Below are 24643 nucleotides of genomic sequence, written 5' to 3'. Positions count from 1 at the left end.
GCACTGTTGAATCAAACCAAAGTCCTACCTAGTCCAGTACCCTGTGTCCCACACTGACCAACAACATGATCACAAGGAAGGCATGAGTGCAACAATAGCAGTCTTCCTCTGTTGTTCAGATGAGATTTTTCTGTACTAGGTTGGTTAGAAGATACTTGGGTGTGAGATGGGCAGCCAAGCTCAGGTTCACATGAATAAGTCTTGGCTTTCCAAGGGTCAGGCTATGAACAAGGATTATCCCTGCAAAGCAGATGCGTAATCGGACACAAATAGCATGGTTGAAAGGCTTGTTCTGATTGGGTCAAGAGGCTAGTGAGAAGAGTTGGGAAAGAGTGCAGAGGCAAGTCAGGCTGCCCTATGCCTCTTCTCTCAGAACAGAGCCTGAGGTTGCGATTTCTGGTTTAACCCTTTCTATTTCTGACACCTGGACATATTAGCAAGAACTCTGAACAATTCCCCTATTTCTTTCCTATTCTAAGTCAGAAGGGAAGCGGGTGGCACAGAGCCTAGGACTTGCCAATCAAAAGGTCGGCGGTTTGAATCCCCGTGACAGGGTGAGCTCCCGTTGCTCGGTCCCTGCTCCTGCCAACCTACCAGTTCGAAAGCACGGCAAAGTGCAAGTAGATAAATAGGTACCGCTCTGGTGGAAAGGTAAACGGCGTTTCCATGCACTGCTCTGGTTCGCCAGAAGCGGCTTAATCATGCTGGCCACATGACCCGGAAGCTGTACGCCGGCTCCCTCGGCCAATAAAGTGAGATGAGCGCCGCAACCCCAGAGTCGGTCACGACTGGACCTAATGGTCAGGGGTCCCTTTACCTTTATTCTAAGTCAGAGCATGGATCTCATTATGCCAATGCTTTGAGTCAGGAGTTCAAAGGAGACTTTATGCAGTCTGTGTGAACCCTTCCACCTGTCCCTGCAATGTGAGCTTGTATGAGCCCAACATTCAAGCTCACATGCAAGAGGGCTTGAATAATAGGGAAAAGCATTGTATGAACTGGTTCTGATAAATTTAGCTTTCTGTACTTCTAGTCCTAAGACAAAAGGCTGTGTTGGTGTGAAATGTGTGAAGCTATAATAAGATAGGTATCTCGTAGGCTTTCTTCCCACAGCGTTGAATAGTCTGCAAACTTTTCAAGTCAAACATGATTTTCACTTTTGAGGGGGGCGTTCCCGGAGTAATGTATATGACCCAATATCCAAATAAATATACAGCTATTTTTGTGCATAGTTATAATTATTATTTATTAAATGTTAATGTTAAATTTCAATGTATTGTTTATTAAATGTCAATGTGAACTTCATCTGAAGATCACAGGGCAGCTGTACAATATAAAAACACACAAAAATGCATACCATAATAACAAGCAAAAACAATAATTAGCCAAAGACCTGGGAGAAGAGGAATGTTTTTGCCTGGCACCTCAAGATCTCAGGTGAGTCTCCCTAGGGAGAGCATTCCATAAATGGCAATCGAGGGAAGAAAGAGCTAGATTGATTTTGAAGTGCTGGATTACCTGCATACAGGCAGCCTTGTCATGTGATAGGTGTGATGGTTCTGGGGATTGGATTTCCTCCACACTTGCTCTCAGAATTATTCATTGCCAACGTCTAGCATGAAAAAACAAGTGTCAAACAGTGGCACCAAACTCAGCCTAGCTATCATTATCTAGTTCCTTCAACCCAGACAGATGGGGTTTGTTCTCCTTCTCATTCCTATTTTAAAGTTACCTATACTGTAGTTAGGACGCAGGTGGCGCTGTGGTCTAAACCACAGAGCCTAGGGCTTGCCAATCAGAAGGTCGGCGGTTCAAATCCCCACAATGGGGTGAGCTCCCATTCCTCGGTCCCAGCTCCTGCCCACCTAGCAGTTCGAAAGCACGTCAAAGTGCAAGTAGATAAATAGGTACTGCTCTGGCAGGAAGGTAAACGGCGTTTCCGTGTGCTGCTCTGGTTCGCCAGAAGCGGTTTAGCCATGCTGGCCACATGACCTGCAAGCTGTCTGCGGACAAACACCGGCTCCCTCGGCCTATAGAGTGAGATGAGCATGCAACCCCAGTCGTCCGCGACTGGACCTAATGGTCAGGGGTACCTTTACCTTTACCTTTATACTGTAGTTACTAGGCACTGTTTAGCAGTAGCAACTGTAAAACAGTAACCCATGATAACAGCCGTCAAGAGTAAAGCAGATATGTGTCTGTACACACCTTTCTTATTTAACTTGGGTTGATTTTCAGTTGTACCGTTTATCTCTTCTTTGCACTGTATCAAAAGTAATTTAGTTTCAAGCAGCTGCAGGCTTAGTGGGTATTTGGCAAGAGTTTTTGAACACCTAAGGCAAAGCTATTACACAAAAGTGAGATGGCATTAGAAAAACAGAAAATGAAAAGCAAACAAAAAATAGCATTCTGTCTAATATACTAGCTTAGTTTGAGATGTTAAGTGCCTCAAGTTACGGCAAAATACTGAAACTCTATTTGCATGCTCAGACCCAGAAACCTCCCCCCTAAATAAATTCACACTTGACTCAAATTTTGGTTTTGATTTTTGGCAGAATTTAGGCCACAACTTTATTGATTACAGAAAGTGAGTGGTTGCATAGGCTCTGGTTCGACTAGCTACCTGCCATGCAGGTAGCGTTGACCCAGGGTTCCAGCATAGGTCAGCCAAGGGTGAACACCTGGATAAGCGGAAAGCTGGGAACGGGCTAACTCCGCCACCCAAATGTCCCCCTGGACTCAGGCACGGGCACAACCCTCTCTCAGGGGTTGACCAAACCATCGAGTCCCTGGATTCCTTTAACAGAATACTCTTCACATAGGGATGGTGAGAGCGTTCTCCCATCCCTATCACATGAACCAGAGCCTATCTGCAACCTTACAAGTTGTGACGATTTGCTACGCAGCAGGCGGAACCCAAATGGCAACAGCCAATCAGCCAAGTGGAGAAAACTCCTGCCGTGCCCCTGTCCCAACGACAGGCGACACACGACGGCATAGCAAGGTCAAGTGCAAACCCCTAAAATTAGGGAGAGGTGGGCAGATGTTCTGAATGCAAGAGCCAAAAGAGGAAGCTCTGGGTCACGTGCATGGGCATAAATAGGTCCCTCGAATCGTTTGGACTGCGTCCCATTGGCCAGATTACACCCAGCTACGAGGGACCTACCAATCGGGTGTTGTGGCTGACCAATCATACCCACCCACAACACATGGTGTCGGTTTCCAGGTCTCACCGCAATACATGTCCTCTTTAAGGGAGGACCCGATTTCTAAGCACATTTACTGGTGGGGAAACCCCAGTGCTTTTTTTCGCATACCCCTGTGAATCTAGGGGTAGATTTGGTGAATCTAAGTTTGGCCTCATTGAGAGACAGTATTTCAGTATGAGTAGGAAAATTAGAATACCCCTAAACATTTTATTTAAGAAAAAAGCACTGGGAAACCCTATTGATTTTTATGAGACTTACTTCAAACATTTATCTGTGTATTTTATTTCATTTGTATACCGCTGTTCCCCTAAAGAGCTGTGGGCAGTACATAAAGAGTTAATCCATTTTAGAATTGGTGTGTTTTGAGTTACAAAGAATGACCAAGCTTGTGAGGGTGGGGGGATAGTTTCTGTGCTGGCAGGATGTATCATTTATGCAGTAATCTAGTCAATCAAACTCTAAGGATATTCTATTTCTCTATAAAATGAGAGAGTCCTTTGATCTCTCTGCTGGCAGAGCCAATCCCCATTCACTTGTTTCATTTAAGAATGGAAATCAATATACAGATTTTACATGGGGGAGGGCAGGAATGAGAAGATAAATGGAAAACTGCCTTCCCCCACCACCAGTTTTCCAGGGTTATTGACAAGCACAGTACGTAGAAAAGCAGTTATGACAAATTGTAAAAGCAAAACTAGTTCTATCCTCAAATTTGATTCAGTATGGCAATTCCTTGTCCAAGTAAGCTACAAAATGGATATACATATTTATTTATTTTTAAGGCATGTAAAATCCTTATAATACTGAAAGATATCCAGATACCTCATTTGTTGTGAATTCAGTCTTCTATGATTCTTTTGGACAAATTGCTAATTAGTCCCCTGTGTTTAAATTTTACACAGATTCCCACCCCCCAAAATAAAAGAAACAGCAACTGCTACGGTAGCCTGAAGGTAGTAAACAGATAAATAATTGTTTGCATCTAGAGCTTTGCATTTACAATGCAATTTCACAAAGTAAAATTAACATATTTCTATAGAAACACATGGTTTAATGATAATTTATTTTCCCCCTTTTTCTTAAATGCCAAATGGGTGCTTTAACAAATAAAATGCAAACTGTTGTTGCTTTTTCATACTCATGCTTGTCCTTCCCATTGTAGGGACTGAACAGAAAGTGCTTCTACTAGATTCTTGTCTTAAGTAGGTTTTCTATTATCTTGTTCCTCTCATGGTGCTTCTGTTATCTAAGAATAGTGAGAGATAGAAAGATTTCTCTGATTGCTTCCTCCCTTCTCTTCCACACGGTTTCAAGTGAGACTGACGAACTGAGCTTGGAGACACACAAACAGCAGCAAAAAGCTCCGTGGTCATAGAAGCAGGCAGCACAACATGTCCAATACATTGCTTTTCCAATATTCAGTCGAGTCCCCTGTTCACGTGGATCCAGAATTGGCCTCCACAGTCACTTACGGACTCATTGTTAAACCCGTGTTTATGGCCAAAGAAGAAGAATCATTTTCATGAGGAGGAGAGAAAAAGAAAATAAGACAGCAATCCCATTTCCAACAAACAAATAGAGGATTTCTCTCATTCCTTGTACAGTTTTTTCCTTTAAGATAAACACAGACAAAATCCTCCACGTCTTATTTTTCCACTATATGTCTTTTAGGACTCTAGTTAAGGAATATGCTCCATTTCTTTCTTTTTTTAAAAAAAAAAAATCTGTCGTACCAGAAGCAGTAATAGAACTAAAGTGTTGTTGTGAGCTCCAATTCTGACCTCACCCATCCAAAAAACGCATTATTGTGACATGCTTGAAGATGCATTCCAAGTTTCATCTATTGTCTGGTTTCCCCAGACTGAATAAAAAGCTTGTCTTGAGCCTCACCTTGCCTTCAACCTTGTAGCTGTACAGAATCTATAATAATCACCTAGCTTAGGTAGACTATTCGTATGCAGCCTTGGGCACAAGCCATTATTTTTGCTGTAGCCACAGTTACCATCTGGATAATGGGAACGAGCCTCTACCTTCTCACACATACACACATAGAGCCAGGGGTGCAGGATTCCTACTGCCTTACAGTGGTCACCTCAGGAGTAAGGGAGCAGCCCGCTAAATTCCAGATCTCCAGCTTGGCAATGCCAGTCTGCCCCCCCCCCGCCACTTTTCCAGGCACAGTGGTACCTTGAGTTAATAACTTAATTCGTTTTGGAGGTACTTTCTTAGCCTGAAACTGTTCTTAACCTGAAGTACCACTTTAGCTAATGGGGCTTCCCACTGCTGCCGCGCCACCGGAGCACAATTTCTGTTCTCATCCTGAAGCAAAGTTCTTAACCCGAGGTACTATTTCTGGGTTAGCGGAGTCTGTAACCTGAAGCGTCTGTAACCTGAAGCGTATGTAACCCGAGGTACCACTGTACTGTACTCTAACAACCAGTTGCATGATCCCAGCAACCTAAGCCATGTGGGAGGTTAACTGGCCCTTGAGTGTGTTCACAAACTGGTACAGAAATCCAATGAAGTAGTTTATTGAAAAAGGAAAAAGGAAGAAGAGGGGAGGAATAGCAAGTACTGCATGCAGTTCAAAATAGATATAAAGCACTGTGCCACAATATTGGTATAACTAACCCTACACTTAATCCAAAGTTCACTTACCCTCTGTGGCTACCTGTGGCATAGGCCGCTTTAGGCATCAGTTGCTGGTTACTGGAGTGTGGGAGGGGATTCAGAAAAGACAAAGACTGCAACACAGTTGTCATCTTTTAAGGGGTATCTGACCCAGGTGGGTATTGACTGACAAGTGCCTCACCCAGCCAATCATAATTCATGCTTGTCAGGAAGAAGTTTCGACATCTGCTGGTGGTTGGGGAGATGGGCAGACACTTTGCAGAGGACTCTCCGTATATATCACCGCTGGACATGATTTAATTAGGACCTTTACATATTTAGCAAGGGGCCGCCTTACTCTTTAGGCACAAAAACAACCTTTGTCACAGCTGTGTTTGAAGTTCAAGCACCAGTCTTTGAATAACCACATGGTATTTGCTTAGCCAGTGTGAAGCTGGGAGTCTGTAAGTATCCTCTCCATTTTGGGGAGAATAACCGGTTTTCCTAAGAGGGGCTGTCTCTCTCACAAGGCTGTTTACAAGGTTTTAGTCAACTGGGGTTCCAGCCTGGGCATTTCTGTAGGAGGTAATTGGCCTTCCTCTGCACCCCAGAGGGCTTAATTTGCCGATGGTGGGAAGCTCACAAGTCTCGCTCAGGGCCTAATTTAGGCTGCAGAATTGTTATTCCCAGTGATAATCCACGTTGAGAAGGAAAACGAAACTTGATGCAGACCCCAAACTGCCAGCAATTGGAAAGAGCTACGTTAAAAAAACACAAAGCAAGCCCCCCCCCCAAAAAACCCCAGCCCATTTTGGTATTTTTGCAGCAGCAGCTTTCAGCGTAAGGCTGCCTTGCTTGTAGCCAGTGTTTGCAGTAGAAACACATCATCTTTTAATGTAAACAGCATATGCAGCTGTGTCGCTGCCAACAACTCTTGGTGTGCATGAACAGCCTCAAGCTGGCTACGGTTTATGTGATATCCTTTTAAAGTTTTGTATACCTGTGGGTTTTGTTTGTTTTTTAAGTCTACACCTAAATATGTAAAATGTGAATATCCAAAAATGTGACAAATGTTTAAAAACACATGCTTTTTGTGATCACTGCTTGAAGTAAAGTTAATGGGAGTTGGCAAGGGTTGGCAATCTCTTAAATTCAGTGCCTTGATTTTCCAGGCTTAAATTCAGCTCACATTTTCATAACAGTTCACAATAATAATAATAAATTCTCGCAAAAACGTTGTCAGCATTCAAGTTCACGTTTTTGCTAATATACACACATCTCTGGAAACGTTTCCCCTGTTTGTAATGCATTTTTGTATGCTACTTTCTCCAAACAAAAATGTTTGTATGCTACTTTCACCAAAGGGACGCGGGTGGCACTGTGGGTTAAACCACAGAGCCTAGGACTTGCTGATCAGAAGGTTGGCGGTTCGAATCTCCGCAACGGGGTGAGCTCCCTTTGCTCGGTCCCTGCTCCTGCCAACCTACCAGTTCGAAAGCACACCAACGTGCAAGTAGATAAATAGGTACCACTGTGGTGGGAAGGTAAACGGCATTTCCGTGTGCTGCTCTGGTTCACCAGAAGCAGCTTAGTCATGCTGGCCACATGACCCGGAAGCTGTACTCCGGCTCCCTCGGCCAATAAAGCGAGATGAGCGCCGCAACCCCAGAGTCGGTCACAACTGGACCTAATGGTCAGGGGTCCCTTTACCTTTACCTACTTTCACCAAAAAACATTTTTGTGCACACCTTTTGTTGCGAGAACTGAAACACAGAATTCAGAGAAGTGTGAGTTTCCAAATGCACCTGAGTTTCAGTTCATGCATTGTTTTGGGAAGTGCAAACTGGGAAGGCAGAATGCACTTGTCAAATTGCTGTTGCGGACTTTTAAATCCATGACACCTGACCCCTTTTATAATGGAAGGAATCATTTCACCTAAAACATGTCCTCATGTTTTAGTGGCTTGTTTCCAGCAGATTTCTCCTATCAACCAGGGTCCCTTACTGGAAGCTGCCGCAAAGTACAGGAAGTCATTACTAATGTTCTTTGAACAGCAGAATGCTAACTTAGTTCAGCCATTGGTTCCAGTGCTGTGTTTTTATAAGACAAAAGAGAAGAACTTTGTGCTCAATATGTTCCATTTTACGTTGGCTTGAGTTACACTGAGGTGCAGTTCGTCTCGCTTTAATACTAAGTCATGATGTAGTCTCCACTCCTTTCACTCACCCATTGTTTCCTTTTATGTGAGTTGGGGGATTAATTTTAATTCCCGTGTTGTCCTCCTGGTATCCTGTCAAACAACTCTTTAATTTGCTTGCAAGATAAAAACAAACAATTATTTAGTCTCTGGAAGATTTAAACCAGTATAGAGGGTGGAAAGGAAGAATGATTGCAGGTTATCCTTGGCACTTACCTTCCAAAAGTCCAGAGACTGACCTTCCAGCCATTGCACCATTATTATTATTATTATTATTATTATTATTATTATTATTATTATTTAAAAAAGCTTACTAAAGTGTACAGAAGTGGTATTTGTGTTGGTTTCTTCCCTTTGGTGTTTTCCATCAATGTCGGTTTCATTTCTGCAAGATAACTTTAGGACAGCTTGTCTGTCAAGAGAAGGATGGCAGATTAATAAAGGCAGTTGCCTCTGGCTTAGTTGCCCCAGGAGCAAGTTGAGGAGGACATGGCAAGACCTAAAGGGCTATGCACTGAATGGTGGGAGATGCTTATCTTTCATGTCAACATGGTCACCTTTTATTATTTTTAATGCATTCATTATTTGGAATGAGTACTTTTTCTTTTTGGAGATATGAAAGGCAAAAAGCAACTTGTTGCTATTATTATTATTATTATTATTATTATATTTTTACCCCGCTATTTTCCCTGATGGGGCTCAATTTGGCTTACAGATAAAAATAAGAACCGCTAAAAGCATAGAAAAATCTATATGAAGCGATTAAACATTGATAGAATTAAAACTATATACATATATAGAATCTGTTAAATCCATACCAATGATTATAATAAATAGCCAGCGCAGCTGTTGAAGTTGGCTCCCTATAGTTCACAGTTTGTACAAGAAATCCAATCATGTGCAAAGTTAGCTTGGAGAAGTGGTGAAACATTGTTCTTTTTAATGTTATTTAGAGCATTTATATGCTTCACTTATTATTATTTATTAAATTTGTATATCGCCCTGCTCCTGAAGATCACAGGGTGGTTCACAACATGAAAATGCAACATAAGAACACAAAATAGGTAATAAAGCAAAAACAGAAACAAACCAATAAAACTCCTACACACAAACACATTTAAAAGGCCATAGAATTGTAAACGCCTGGTTACAGAGAAATGTTTTTTGCCTGGTGCCTAAAGATATGTAAAGAAGGTGGCAGGCAAAGCCTCCTTGGGGAGAACATTTCACAAATATGGAGCCACTGCAGAAAAGGCCCCATTCACATGCTGCCACCGTCCATACATCTTGTGGAGGAGGCACACAAAGGAAGACCTCAGATGATGATTGCAGGGTCCAGGTTGGTTCATGTGGGGAGAGGTGGTCCTTAAGGTATTGCGGTCCTGAGCCGTTCTCCATTAAGCAGACCAAAATAATAAAAACAATAATAAAAATGCAAAACATTATATGAACTAATAGAAATATAAAATATCAAAAGTTTTAAAAGCAGGGGAAAAAATCCATAAAACCAGTATAAAAAGCAATAAAATTGAGTGCTGAGCAACTTAGATAATACAAATATCTTAATCTTTGTATTTGCACCTTCCTCACCTTTTAGGAGAGGGCATTCCTTCATCCAGGTGCCACCTCTGAAAAAACCTTCTCCTTGATCACCACATGGCTATTTCCTCCCCCCTCCCAGGCGTAAGATACTTTGAGGAGGGCCTCTGAAGTAGACATTGAATTTATGTTTTCATTTATTCAATTAAATTAATCACAATATCTGTAAACCTACTTTTACGGGAAATAGAACAAGGTGGCATACAACATACTTGATAAATATTAGGCAGATGTAAAGTGTCTTGGTGGCCAATTGGAGCAGAAGAATCACATCTGTAATGTAGGCATACCTAGTCATGAGGGCTATTCAGTGCATTCCAAACAGCCAGAAATATGAGAGTATCCATGGTTTGGTCATTTTATGATAATGTGTTTAAAACAGGAAGCCAAAGCATGAAACTTAGAGCATTGGCTTCTCTAATGTGATAGCATCTTCTAAACTGAGTCCAGTCAAAAGATGCTCAGATACAATGGTGGATTCTGTGAATGTCGAGCTGTTTGCATGCACTGGGAGGAATTGCATATGCTGAACAGATGGTCATTGTGGTCAATTTTGGCAGAATGATCACTACTTGTTGGGGGGGGGGATGTTTTCAGTCTTTGCTTTACCTCCACCTGTTTGTGCTTTTAAAAGATGGCTACTCCCAGCATCTGTTAGCCTGACTCATGTAAGCAGTCCAGAGGCTGAATTTGTATTTATTTTACCTACTCGGCAGAACTATTTCACATGTATTGCTGTCAGGCCTGGTTTTCTGGAAACAAAGAAGTGGTCAAGCAGACATGTGGAGATGTCCAGTGGGAAAGCACCTTGGTCTGTGCCTCAGGGATGTACTGTTCAGTCTGAGGAACCATGCTAGAGTTAATAGCCTTAGCAGACCAGTTGTCACGCTGTGTCACATGATCTCTGCTATAATAGCATCCTCTAGCCTGCTTGAAGATTTACTTTCTTGGGCTCCATGATCACTGCAGATGGTGACAGCAGCCATGAAATGAAAATACACTTCTTCTTGGGAGAAAAGCGATGACAAACCTAGACAGCATCTTAAAAAGCAGAGACATCACCTTGCCAACAAAGGTCCGTATAGTAAAAGCTATGGTTTCCCCAGTAGTGATGTATGGAAGTGAGAGCTGGACCATAAAGAATGATGATCACTGAAGAATTGATGCTTTTGAATTATGGTGTTGGAGGAGACTCTTGAGAGTCCCATGGACTGCAAGAAGATCAAACCTATCCATTCTTAAGGAAATCAGCCCTGAGTGCTCACTGGAAGGACAGATCGTGAAGCTGAGGCTCCAATACTTTGGCCACCTCATGAGAAGAGAAGACTCCCTGGGAAAGACCCTGATGTTGGGAAAGATGGAGGGCACAAGGAGAAGGGGACGACAGAGGACGAGATGGTTGGACAGTGTTCTTGAAGCTACCAGCATGAGTTTGACCAAACTGCAGGAGGCAGTGGAAGACAGAAGTGCCTGGCGTGCTCTGGTCCATGGGGTCACGAGAGTCGGACACAACTAAACAACAACAAAGCCTGCTTGAACAGGGGGAACATCAGGCACTTGAGATTTTGCAAGGGTGTGGTTCGAACTACTCTCCAGTTAACACAACAGGAATCTAGTCTAAAAATGTTGATAATAGCCATTCTTATGTTGATTAAACCAACTCTTTTTATAGCCTGTCTTAAATTAAACACCACCTCAATGAAGTAGATTGCAATTTGTGCCTATTTTAAATAATGGTCTCGCTGAAACTGAACAAGAGCCAAACTGTAGGCAAGAATAACATGGAACAAAATTAGTTCTCTGTACTTGACCGCTAATCAGCCTCGCTCAGGGAGAATCAACACATATTGAAAAAAGCAGAATTGATCCAAGCTTGAAAGCACTTGCATTGGATATTACACTAATTGGCAGGAGCAAACTTTGTTTGTAATTAAAAGCTTACTTCCGTGCTTCACCTTTCCACCTTACCACCTGATCTTAAAAATGCTTACTTAGAATTAAGCCCCATTGGTCCATACTTAGTAGAAAAGGTGATTAGGGTTGCCACCTTAATGTCTTTAAAGACATTAAGAGACATCTACAACACAGACATAAACTACTTTCATAGTTATTTTCTTTCTCCAGGGAACCCTGGGAACTGTGTCTGCTCATGCATGTGGAACAACTTACTATTTTTATGTTTTATTTTAACAGAATTGTGTTATTGTCATGAAACTAAAATGACCAGGAAGTCATTTATTTACTTGTAATTGCAAAGTTCTACTTAACAATAAAGTTTTTTTAAAAAAGCATTTAGACTGGTAAAAAATAAATGAACCATAAATTTTCACTAAAGGTAGATAGAACATATGCATTGCATCCCTGTTGTGTGTCTTTCTGCTTAAGAATATGGAAAAGACCCTTGCTTGAGATATTGGGAGCCACTACCACTCACAGTGTAGTATATATGTCAGCTAAGATTTTCTTTCATTTTCAAAAATTGAAACTTATTTTAAAATGTACAAACTCTATAGCTTTATCTTGTCCTAAATATAAAGCATAGTATGTATGATTGAAATGACATGAATCAAGCTGTTGAGAAAGTTATAAACATGCATATTAATGGATACCTTTGTTTGCCAACTTTTTGTGTATATTTCTGTTTTCTGTATCATATATTAACCTCAGCATTGTGCATGTCTATTACATAGCTGTCAACTTTTCCCTTTTCTTGTGTGGAATCCTATTCGGAATCAGGGAATTTCCCTTAATAAAAGGGAAGTGTTGACAGAGACTCTCCTCCTGCAAAAGAGGGGAGGGGTTGTGGGCAGGAGCCGATCTCTGCCTCAAGCAGGGGGCGTCAGCCCCCTGCCTCTCACTCACCTGGCTGGCGCACCACGCCCACGGGCAAGCACCCAACCAGGTGCCTTGGAAGGGGAGAGCTTATAGTTGGATTAGCATCAACAGGCTCCACCTACTGGTGAATAAACCCCCTTTCTGACTCACCCCTCTCCGAGTGGGTGGAGTCAACTGATATGATCCAATGCCTAAGCCAATACCTTTTCACTTGCTGTAATCAATAAAGTTGTGGCCTTTTCTTGCCCATTAACCTTATATCACGTGTCCGTGTGTTTTCATTCCACTACGCGGGGATCGGGTCCTCGAACCACAACTATGGTCTATTGCAACATGTCCTATCTTAATTATTTCAGGCCTTAATTGTAAGCATTCTTTAAATCAGGCCGGATTATTGGAATTTTAACGCTCCTTTTTTGTAAATCTCGTATTAGAGAATAATACAAATCAAATATGTGGTATACAGCTTTAAAGAGTTAGTGGCATACAGTGATAATATGTTCTTCATATGACCCAAAGTAAATATTTCTAAAATACTGTACTGTACTATAATGTAATGCCTCAATGTTTGTTTTATAAGATACAATGGCATTTAGTCATTAATAGGGTGTGAAATATGAAGGTGTTGAGATATTATATTCAAGGGTTGGCCTCAATTTATGATGAGAAAGTCTGGGTAGGGTTCTCATCTATCCCCCCCCCCCAAAAAAAAATACGGCTTGAAAAATTGCCATTTGTCAATGAAGCATTAAGTAACGTGCAGTGAAGTCTTATACATGTTTACTCTGAGGTAAGTTTGCCAGTACTCAGTGGGGCTTATCCTCAGGTAAGTGTGTTGCAGCCTTGCAGCATGATCTGTCAGACAATAACACACTGAACTTGGCCTGGTTAGAAAACAGCAACAACCGCAGATCTCTGAGCCAGAGGTGTTATGTGTTGACAGGGTCAGCGAGAGTTTATAGTGCATTCCAGGAAACATGCAAAACACTTGAAAAAGCAGAATTTACTCAGGTTTTCTGGAAACCAAGCTCAAAATAAGGTGACTTGGCTTTAAGAAGTCATAGCTCAGTTATAGCTTAATCCTAACCCTGTCTAATCAGAAGCAAGTCCTATTGAATTCAATAGGTGTGTCAGGGTAGAACTGTAGCCTTAGCCTCTTTAATCTGACTTTCTATATAATACAAGCTGACCAACTTTTCCTTTTCCTTTTTTACACTGAGGGACACATTCAACCTTATTCAACCTTCTGGGGGCCACACAAAGGGGAGGGTGTCTAGGTGAGGGAGGAAAATTTGATTGTGGGGTCCAGAGTTAGTCACCTCTGATATACCGTATTTTTCGCTCTATAGGACGCACTTTTTCCCCTTCAAAAATGAAGGGGAAATGTGTGTGCATCCTATGGAGCGAAGACGCCATAGCCCCGCGACCCTCTCCCGGCTGGAGAGGTGACGCACGGCTATGGCAGGAGCATCTCCGCTGCGCCTTTCCCCTGCTCCCTCACCTGCTCTTTGGGGCTGGTGGTGGGCTTCCCCTGCCAGCCCCAAAGAGCAGGTTGAAAGGAACCTGAAGCCTGAGGAGCGAGAGGGGTCAGTGCACACCGACCCCTCTCGCTCTCCAAGCTTCCAAGTGCCTGAACGCACCTTAAACGGCACCTTGTTTTAGAGTGGGAAAACAAGAGGGGGAAAGTTCTCCCCATCTCTGTGCAGCGCCTCCTGCCGCTTCACTGAAGGGGCGCTGGGCAAAGAGGGGGAGAATTTTTTTTCTTGTTCTCCCCCCTCTAAAACAAAGTGCGTCCTATTGTCCGGTGCATCCTATGGTGCAAAAAATACGGTAATACCAAGTACATTCAACTTCTGGCAATTCTTGAGTTCAGTCCCTCAACTGAGCTAATGCTGTTGAATTTACTAGAGCAGAAGTTCTCAAATTTCTTTCCCTTATGGACCACGTGGAAATTTCTTAGGGTCTTGGAGGACCACTTAATGGTTTTTCTGCCCGTTGTAGCAATTGAAAGGAACTGTGCTAGATGCTGTGTGGTTTTTAGCTACATTTGCATTTCTTCTTTTATTTCTTATATGTTGTGTTTTAGAACATTTTTATTATAATAGAATAAAATGCAAAAGGAAGGGGGGGAAATGCAGCCTCTGGACTAGAGCTTTTTAGCCAATATGAATGAGAGAAAGAGAGAGAGAGAAACTGACCATGTTTAAGTTTCATTGAATGCAGCGGGTCTTGATTGCGCAGTTAAATGATGAAGTCTCATTGATTTCAGTATTATTAGACAACTGGATGGATTACTGCAATAATCAAGAAAATGAAAGTCTAAGAAATAATAAATTATGTTGGACGTATTAAAATGGAAGTCAAACGATTTATTTCTCTTTTGTCTCTTGCTGCTTCTGTTCTTTTAAAGCCTAACCTCTCATTGCGTCAAAAAGAAAAGAAAAAACCCCTCAGAATTTAGTGTCCCAATGTTTTCAGTTGAAGGCATAATGCAAGTTAGATGCTGTCAAGTTGTTCACATTTATTTGTTTTCTCTTTTAATTAGTCTAATCTAATCAAGTCAGGCTTTGTGTTGTGGCCATACTGGCATGTTTTCTTTCCTGGACAAAGAGAGGCAGACTCCCGTTTTGTATGTTCTTTTGCCACTTTCAGCTTGCATGTAGTCTCTATATATTAAAAAGAGCAGCAACCGAATTACTTATTTCAGGTAGGTAACTGTGTTGGTCTGACGCAGTAGAAATATATAAAAAGAATAAAAAAATGTGTCCAGTAGCACCGTAGAGACCAACTAAGTTTGTTCGGCATATGAGCTTTCGTGTGCATGCACACTTCTTCAGATACACTGAAACAGAAGTCACCAGACCTTCATCTATAGTGAGAGGGTGGGGATGGGTATTACTCAGAAGGGTGGTGGGAATGGGTGATTGGCTGATAGGTGTGGTAAACCTGTTGACGACTGCAAGGGATGAGATGGTGAAAAATAGCTTTATCATGTATAATGAGATAAGAATCCAATGTCTCTATTCAGACCAGGTCTCTCCGTGGTTTTCAATTTGGTAATAAGTTGCAATTCAGCAACTTCTCTTTCCAGTCTATTTCTGAAATTCTTTTGTAATATGACAGCTACTTTGAGATCTTGTATAGAATGTCCTGGGAGTTTGAAGTGTTCTCCTACTCGTTTCTCAGAGAAACCTGAACCAATCACCCATTCCCACCACCCTTCTGAGTAATACCCCTCCCCACGCTCTCACTATATATAAAGGTCTGGTGACTCCTGTTTCAGTGTATCTGAAGAAGTGTGCATGCACACGACAGCTCATATCAAGCAGAAACTTAGCTGGTCTCTAAGGTGCTACTGGACAAATATATATATATATATATATATATATATGTTTTCGTAGATTTTCACGGGTACAGGAATGCAGGTTTTGGTGTCCTCGGGTGTCTTCCCGTGTAAAAGTTGGGGTGTCTAGGCGACGTTTCGACGAGGTCTCACTCGTCATCTTCAGGCTGGTGCTTTCGGCTTCTTGTTACTGGAACAGAGCGGGATCTCAGTGTTTGAGTTCCTATAAATACTGTAGAGGGGTGTGGTGTATTGCCTCAAAAGTTCTGGGCAGAGGGGAAGTTCCCAGGCTAGTGTTCTTTTCTTCTTTTGTTCCTTAATTACTTGAGGGATATCTTGAGTGATTTCTTGAGTGATATTCTGAGTACCACTTAGGTGGGTCATTAGGTGTGGATTAGTTGCTAAAGCCTTCGTGTCTTGACCTCTTGAATTTGTGAAGAGTTTTTCTGGGAAGATGGCTGTACTGCACTTAGTTGTGCTTTGGCTTGGCTTCGTGTATAGGGGCGAGCTGTGGTTTTGTGCCCTGTGCCAGCCAGATCTGTGTAGGGATTGCAGGGGGGTGCAGCATCCGGAGTTGCCACTATGGTTTGGTTACTGGAAGGTGTCTGTAATTTATCTGTGGAGAGGGTCTGGGTTTGGGTCTGGTGTGGTTGATTGGTGGTGGCGTTCTGTGTGCCTCTGGATCTGGTGTCGGTTTTTGTGGGGAGGGCTAATTTCCAGATGTCTGGCAGGCGGGACGTGTCGTCACGCTTGTTCATGTTGTGAGGGTGTTTCTCTATCTCGATGGCTTCCATGATTATTCTCTTGTGGTGATGTTCCATGTTAAAGAGCAATTTGGAATCTGCAAAATTAATTTCGTGTCCTGTTTCTTTCATGTGTTGGAAAAGAGAGGAAGATTTTTCTTCTTTTTTGACGGCATTCTTGTGTTCTGCGATACGTGCATTTATTCGTCTGTTTGTTTGTCCAATGTACGTGGCTGGGCAGACTTTGCAGGGTATTTCATAGACCCCTTGGTTTTCCAACTGGATTTTATCTTTGGGGTTTCTGAGGATATTGGCTATTTTTTGGTTGGTGCAAAAGGCTGTTTTGATATTGTGTTTATGGAGGATTTTGCTAATTTTATCTGTAGTGCCCTTATATCAACTGTAGCTTCCTTATATCAAGGGCACTACAGATAAAATTAGCAAAATCCTCCATAAACACAATATCAAAACAGCCTTTTGCACCAACCAAAAAATAGCCAATATCCTCAGAAACCCCAAAGATAAAATCCAGTTGGAAAACCAAGGGGTCTATGAAATACCCTGCAAAGTCTGCCCAGCCACGTACATTGGACAAACAAACAGACGAATAAATGCACGTATCGCAGAACACAAGAATGCCGTCAAAAAAGAAGAAAAATCTTCCTCTCTTTTCCAACACATGAAAGAAACAGGACACGAAATTAATTTTGCAGATTCCAAATTGCTCTTTAACATGGAACATCACCACAAGAGAATAATCATGGAAGCCATCGAGATAGAGAAACACCCTCACAACATGAACAAGCGTGACGACACGTCCCGCCTGCCAGACATCTGGAAATTAGCCCTCCCCACAAAAACCGACACCAGATCCAGAGGCACACAGAACGCCACCACCAATCAACCACACCAGACCCAAACCCAGACCCTCTCCACAGATAAATTACAGACACCTTCCAGTAACCAAACCATAGTGGCAACTCCGGATGCTGCACCCCCCTGCAATCCCTACACAGATCTGGCTGGCACAGGGCACAAAACCACAGCTCGCCCCTATACACGAAGCCAAGCCAAAGCACAACTAAGTGCAGTACAGCCATCTTCCCAGAAAAACTCTTCACAAATTCAAGAGGTCAAGACACGAAGGCTTTAGCAACTAATCCACACCTAATGACCCACCTAAGTGGTACTCAGAATATCACTCAAGAAATCACTCAAGATATCCCTCAAGTAATTAAGGAACAAAAGAAGAAAAGAACACTAGCCTGGGAACTTCCCCTCTGCCCAGAACTTTTGAGGCAATACACCACACCCCTCTACAGTATTTATAGGAACTCAAACACTGAGATCCCGCTCTGTTCCAGTAACAAGAAGCCGAAAGCACCAGCCTGAAGATGACGAGTGAGACCTCGTCGAAACGTCGCCTAGACACCCCAACTTTTACACGGGAAGACACCCGAGGACACCAAAACCTGCATATATATATATATATATATATATATATATATGTATATATATATTTCAAATTACTTATGAGTAAGTACTCACTGAGGTGCTCGTTCAAGAATGAACCTGTTGCTGCAGTGGAAGAACATTCTATTGTAGTCTTAGTCTTCTTTCTATCAAGTGAATCCCCTTTATAGCTCAAGTTGATTAGAGTGTGGTCCTGATAACGTCCAGGTTGCAGGTTCGATCCCCATATGGGACAGCAGCATATTTCTACATTACAGGGGTTTGGACTAGATGATCCTCAGGGTGCCTTCCAACTCTGATTTTATGATTCTAAGGCTCCAGCTTGCTGTATGAAATCAAGGTCAGCATCAGGACCTGGCAACTGTCAGCAGGGCCTATGGCTGGTGCATGCCTTGGGTCCCCTTAATATTTCTCTCTGTCCCAAGCAGCTTTTGTTGTTTAGTCATTTAGTCGTGTCTGACTCTTCGTGACCCCACGGAACTGAGCACGCCAGGCTTTCCTGTCTTCCACTGCCTCCTACAGTTTGGTCAAACTCTTTTGAGTAGCTTTGAGAACACTGTCCAACCATCTCATCTTCTGTCGTCCCCTTCTCCTTGTGCCCTCCATCTTTCCCAACATCAGGGTCTTTTCCAGGCAGCCTTCTCTTCTCATGAGGTGGCCAAAGTATTGGAGCCTCAGCTTCAGGGTCTGTCCTTCCAGTGAGCACTCAGGGCTGATTTCCTTCAGAATGGAGAGGTTTGATCTTCTTGCACTCCATGGGACACTCAAGAGTCTCCTCCAGCACCATAATTCAAAAGCATCCATTCTTTGGCGATCAGCCTTCTTTATGGTCCAGCTCTCACTTCCATACATCACTACTGGGAAAACCATAGCTTTAACTATATGGACCTTTGTTGGCAAGGTGATGTCTCTGCTTTTTAAGATGCTGTCTAGGTTTGTCATCGCTTTTCTCCCAAGAAGCAGGTGTCTTTTAATTTCGTGGCTGCTGTCGCCATCTGCAGTGATCATGGAACCCAAATTTCCTGTAGTGCTCCCAACCTAGAATTGGTCTGGGCCATGGTGGGAAATTGAAAAGGTGTAGCTAGATCCAGTCTGTCATCGCTGCTTTAGAGCATGGTCACTGAAGTTGGTTTCTTTTAAAAAAATAATAATCTAGATTTACATGTTCTACCTGGAAATAACTATTCAAATGTTAATTTGCCATAGCTTCTTAGATTTATTGCTTTAAATAAAAGTTCAAATGTTAGTAAATCTGCAACGTGTTCTGTAGTGAAATATTAGTTTTTTAAATCACCAGCAACAATCTGAATCCTAATTTTCTACCTAAATGGTCCATCAGTTCCTCTGAGGTTCAGCTCCATACTGTTTGGCAGCTCCCTGGAAAGCAGGGCTTTCAGGAGGTAGCTTTTTATGGTATTTCCATAAAAAATGTATTTCCACTTTCCTTGTGCAGAAGACTCTGAGGGACACACCAGAGCCAGCCCACCCATGCCACCCTCCGGTGGTGGAAGTTCAGCAGGTGTGCTAGCAGTATCCAGTGCCAGGTTTTCTGCTAGCAAAACAGGGTTTCTCCTCCCTTCCTTCCCTGCACCCTCCCCCATCTCTTTCCCCAAGTCTCCTCTGGCAGGTTGGGAGAACACCGCAGAACAGGGCATGAGGGAAGAGTGGGCAGATCATTCTGTCCGACAAACAGAAATGCTTGCACTGATGGAACAATTGTATTAGTGCAATGTTGAATTCTACCCAGAGGTATTATATAGAAAAACATCATGTTATATTGGCGCACAGATAAGTACAGAAACAGAGCACTGTATGACTTTGTGGGGTCTCCAATCCAGCTTGGTATCACTGACATGGAAAACATACCTTGACACTCAGGAAAGGTGCCTCACTCACCCTAATTTACCTCATTATTTGGCTCACACATAGAGCCAACATCCCTCCCGGCTGGATACCCTGCTTGTTCGCCACTTGCAGAACTCAAGTCTTGCTTCTGTTTTGTGGACTACATTCCAACTTCCAGGACTGTTTCCTTCCCACAGGGAAGTGGTAGCTTTTAGACACCAATCACCGAAAGCCTTCAATGCACATTTAAGCAAGCAGCTTCTAGTCATCAATGCCCCTTTAAAAAGCCCCGTCATTTAACAATTAAGGTAAATAAAAGCCAAGAGAACCCTGTGCTATTCAAGAAAGTGATGGCGATTGCTCTGTATTCTGGTATCCTCCTAAAGATGAGGCCGGAATACCATGGGGCTCTAGACACATGGAAACAGCCCCCATGCTGCTCTGGTGGTGAATGAATCAGTCTTGACTCTGCAGACTTCCTACTTCTTTAGGTACTTTACATTTTTCCTTTTGTCTAAGAAGCTGCTCTTCAAATTCCCTTTTTGGGTGTCTAATTATAGTTTTGCGTTTATGAAGGGTTTTTTCACTACAGCATTCCTGGAGCATGTCTTTGTCTGCTCTGTATGCTTGGCTTCCCTCCAGCGCTTGGCATAGAAGTTTCTTTGAACCATTTCTAATTCTTACGTGCCAGCACCCCAGCTTCTTATTCGTTTTGTGTAGATCTCATTGTTCCTTTACAAGCATTGTATTCTGCAGAATGTTCCCCATTTTAAAAAACCTAAACCTTTCCTTTCTGCCTTGCGAGGAGAGTTGCCAGGAGGTGTGGTTCTTTCTTTTGTTTGTTTATGTATTTCCATCCCACTTTTCCTAAAGTCAAAGTGGGTGACAGAATAAAATACAAAAGAATTGTTAACCATTTAGGGCTTTACAGGTGAGCACCAGCAATTCTGATTGTGCCCAGAAATGAGGTGGTGAGCATTGAAGCTCTTTACGAACTAGTGAGATATGGCTGATATAGCCAAAGTTTCTGGGATATTTTCAAAAGAAGAGCCATATTAAACAAAGTAAGGTAAACGTAAAGGGACCTCTGACCATTAGGTCCAGTCGTGACCGACTCTGGGGTTGCGGCACTCATCTCACTTTATTGGCCGAGGGAGCCAGTGTACAGCTTCCGGGTCATGTGGCCAGCATGACTAAGCTGCTTCTGGCGAACCAGAGCAGTGCATAGCGACACCGTTTACCTTCCCACCTTCCTCCTTGCAGAACAGAGTAACTATCATTGTATTGTAGGACTTGGATGTCGATAATGGATCACGCGGTGTATAGTTTAAGCAGAGACACCATTGTTTGGATCCCCAAATCACAGCTTATTTTAATTTCAAGAATGGCAGTGGAAGCAAAAGTCGTTTTCACTGTGTTCTGTTCGCTCCTCACATTGGAATCATTAACTCTCTGGATTATTTTTTTATTTTTTATGTGCCTGGTTTACAGGTTGTTCTTTAAATAGAACACTGAACTTCAAAGATGATAACAGATTAAAAAAACTTCAAAGACTCTTTTTGTCAGATAAAAAGAATAATACCAAGCTCATCACTGATCCCTGTACTTAGAACGTCTATGTCTGGCTTTGTGCTGTATTGATACCGATGAACTAAGATTTCTTTTAAAATAAAAATTAGTTAATTCAGTCTCTATACATGTAAAAATATCTTTTGTTGTATCCATTCCTCCCCCCATCTCCCCTTTATTTGATTCTTTTCTCTTGTATGTAATCTTTTGAAAAATCCATTGCTCCCTCTATATTTCTTGTTGATTCTTTTCCATCTGGGGCACCACTGTGTTCTCTGCCACCCTGGGTCTATGCCCAACGACTGTGCCATTCTGTGTCACTACTTTGCAATCCTGCTGACGTCAGTGCCTCTCTTTTTGTAATAAAGTAAAAAATCTGATCCAGCATTTCTATTTTTATATCTTAGCTCTTTGCGTATAGACAATAGACAGTGCTTATAGTTCTAGGCCTTTATCATGCACTGTAATTATAGAAAGTCACATGCCCGAAAATACAAATTTGCTTGCTTACAATTTTAGATTCAAAGCACTCTTCCTACTGACATACTTCTTTATTAATCCCAGAAGCTATAATCCCTTCCTCTCAGATGTGTATACATTTTTAAAGAGTCATTGTTTTAGATTTATTTCTTCAATAAAATTTAGGAATCTGGCATTAAACATTTCTTTCTTTTTTAAAGAAAAGAACTTTGCATAGGAATCATTAATGGAGAAAACCTCAGCAAATTTATGATTGTATGAGCCATCTGCTCTGTCCAGTTCTCATTCATTATGAATCTCTGATGATCAACATCTGGTGGGATTATGCCCTCCCCCCCCATTCATACATACATCTATCTATCTATCTATATATATACTCCAGCAACAAAGGATTTATCCAGCAGTACTTACATGCAGCTTTGGTTCACTGGGGAGTCACTGATAATATGATGAAACAAGAAATGTTATTGGAATTGTGGATTTTAGCTTAGAACTAGCAGTATAAACATTAGCTGTTGGAGAAATGCTTTAGCTTTCATATGGAATCATTAGTGTTGTTAATGTAGGCTAATTACTAGCAAGTTATCAACAAGTGAGCCATTTTATCACCATTCATTATACTTATGTAACGTCTGTTAGAGCCATGCCCCTTTGGCAAGCTTACTAGGTGCAGAAATGATGGTCCTGCTGGGCTGGCGTGCGTGTATATATATATATATATATATATATATGGCACACAAAACTGAATTAATAATAACTGATATATAATTTTAATTGAGAAACTACATAAGAGATAAGCTGGTTAATGACTATCCTGAAGTTAGCAAAACCTGAACCCTCTTTGTGGTGAGTATCTGGAGCTTTCGTTTGCAAAGAGCGTGTAAGCCTCTAGAACTATTTGGTGTCGGAGGAGAGGCTGCTGTTTTCATCTCTCACAATAAGGGACACTTCTCCAGCTATGGTAGGATGTCCTATCTCCCACCCAAAGCACACAGACAGAGGCTCTTCCTTGTAAGTCAGAAACGTTCTTAATCAGGCAAGTAACAGGTCAGGAGGAGTCATGATACAGGAGTTCTGGAGAAGAGTAAGAAGTTCAGAAACAGATGGAAGCAATGAAGATGTCCCAAGAAGTTTCACCACCCCTTCCACCAGCTTTTAAAGACAGGGCATGTTCACTTGTGATATACTCTCTTGCCTTTTGGGAATGTCAAGATTGCATGTGTGCTCTCCCATCTGTGAAGGCAGCACCTAGTTGTAAGGGACAAGGCTGCACCCTCCTGTTTTGGCTCTTGTTTAGTCATGGCCATCTTCTGTTCATCTTCCCTCCTCAACTGATCAAAGCTCTTCCCAGTCTCCACTGAGGTCTCTGCTCCACAGAAAGGACAGAGGGGAGAGGCGACAACCCACCTTCCCCTTCCAAAGCAGCTGGATTTGGGGGTTGAAGAGAGAGGTGCACCCAGCTCCAACCTAGGTTCCCACCATCTCCCTTCTGTTTCTTCCTCCTCCTCCTCCTCCTCCTCCAGCATCAGAGCCTTCCAACCCAAGCCCAAACCCAACAATACTGTGAGGATCATGAAAACAACTTCCAGTCATCCTTATTTCCCAGGTGTTACAGTGCTTTGATAGGTCACACATTGATTCTGAGCACCAGTTACCTGAAAAATACGCATTCAGAAGTTGTGGTTGAATGAACTAGCATGACTGGGGGAGCAGATTGTTCCATAGCTCGAAATCCTCACAATGGACAAGGGTGTGTTTTGAGGCCGTTTTTCTGTTTTTAGGCTGACTTTCTGGTAGTCGTTTAGAGAGTGGTGCCAGAAAGCTCCCTGTCAGTTTTGTGGGGGTGGCAGTGGCGGCAGGGCCTATCATGAATTTGCCATTGTATGATAATGTCATTTTGTAGCTTTTTGGATCCAGTGTGAGTTGGAGACCAGATTTCAGTAGTGATGAATAGAACTGATTCTGCAACAGTGGAAATACTGGAACAGAGCTGTGCACAGATTGTACTATTGTGGGCATGTTAGCTAAGCAGACATTCACTTGTTTTCCAAGAAGCACTTGACATTGCAGTGGTGGCTGGTATGCCATGGCCCTCTACCCTAGAATGTTTTTAGAATGAAAAAAAATATTAGAACTGATACTTGCGTTTATGGCCTCTCACTTCTAGTCTTGTCCTGTCCCTTTTCTTCAAAATATTATTTTGATTCTGTCCAGTTTGTCAAAGCTCTAGCAGCTGCTCTTTGCTCATTCTGCATTTTGCAAATGCTTCTGTCTCCAATTTTCTTGCCATTGTTTTCAGAACACATAACATCTTTACTGTCTAGCTGGTTGACTGTGGACTTAATTTTTCTTTTGTTCCATAGCTGAGTCTTTGATCCTTTATTGAATAAATGATGGAAATACTTCTTTTGCATTGCAGAGCATTCCAACAAATTAATTAGTTTTTTCCTGCTGCTGCTTCCCTAGTAATAAAAGTGTGGCATTGCCATACCTTGGACTACAAGGTGGTTTTGTTTATGTGGGAACTTTTGGGATACAATATGGTATAAATCTCAGGTGAATATGCCAGTAAGTTTTTTGAAAGGGAGGATTGGTTATTCTGCTGTTGATTGTCAAAGCTCCTGATTACCCTTCTTGCATGTTGACAGGAAAATAGAGGTTTTATTCACTGCTGTTAGATTGGGAGTCATGTCATGGAATTGGGACCCTGGAGAAAGTGGATCTCAGAAATTCAATATTG

General features: G+C 42.2%; 1 protein-coding gene across 1 annotated transcript in view; it reads left to right on the top strand.

The window, feature by feature from the left end:
• GABBR2 (gamma-aminobutyric acid type B receptor subunit 2) overlaps window positions 1-24643 on the top strand; it is a 288773-nt gene that overhangs the window by 74627 nt on the left and 189503 nt on the right. The window lies entirely within an intron of this gene.

This window comes from Podarcis liolepis (assembly GCF_965112155.1).
Source record: "Podarcis liolepis genome assembly, chromosome: 8".
NCBI lineage: Eukaryota > Metazoa > Chordata > Lepidosauria > Squamata > Lacertidae > Podarcis > Podarcis liolepis.
This window is presented reverse-complemented; position numbering and strand designations above follow the sequence as displayed.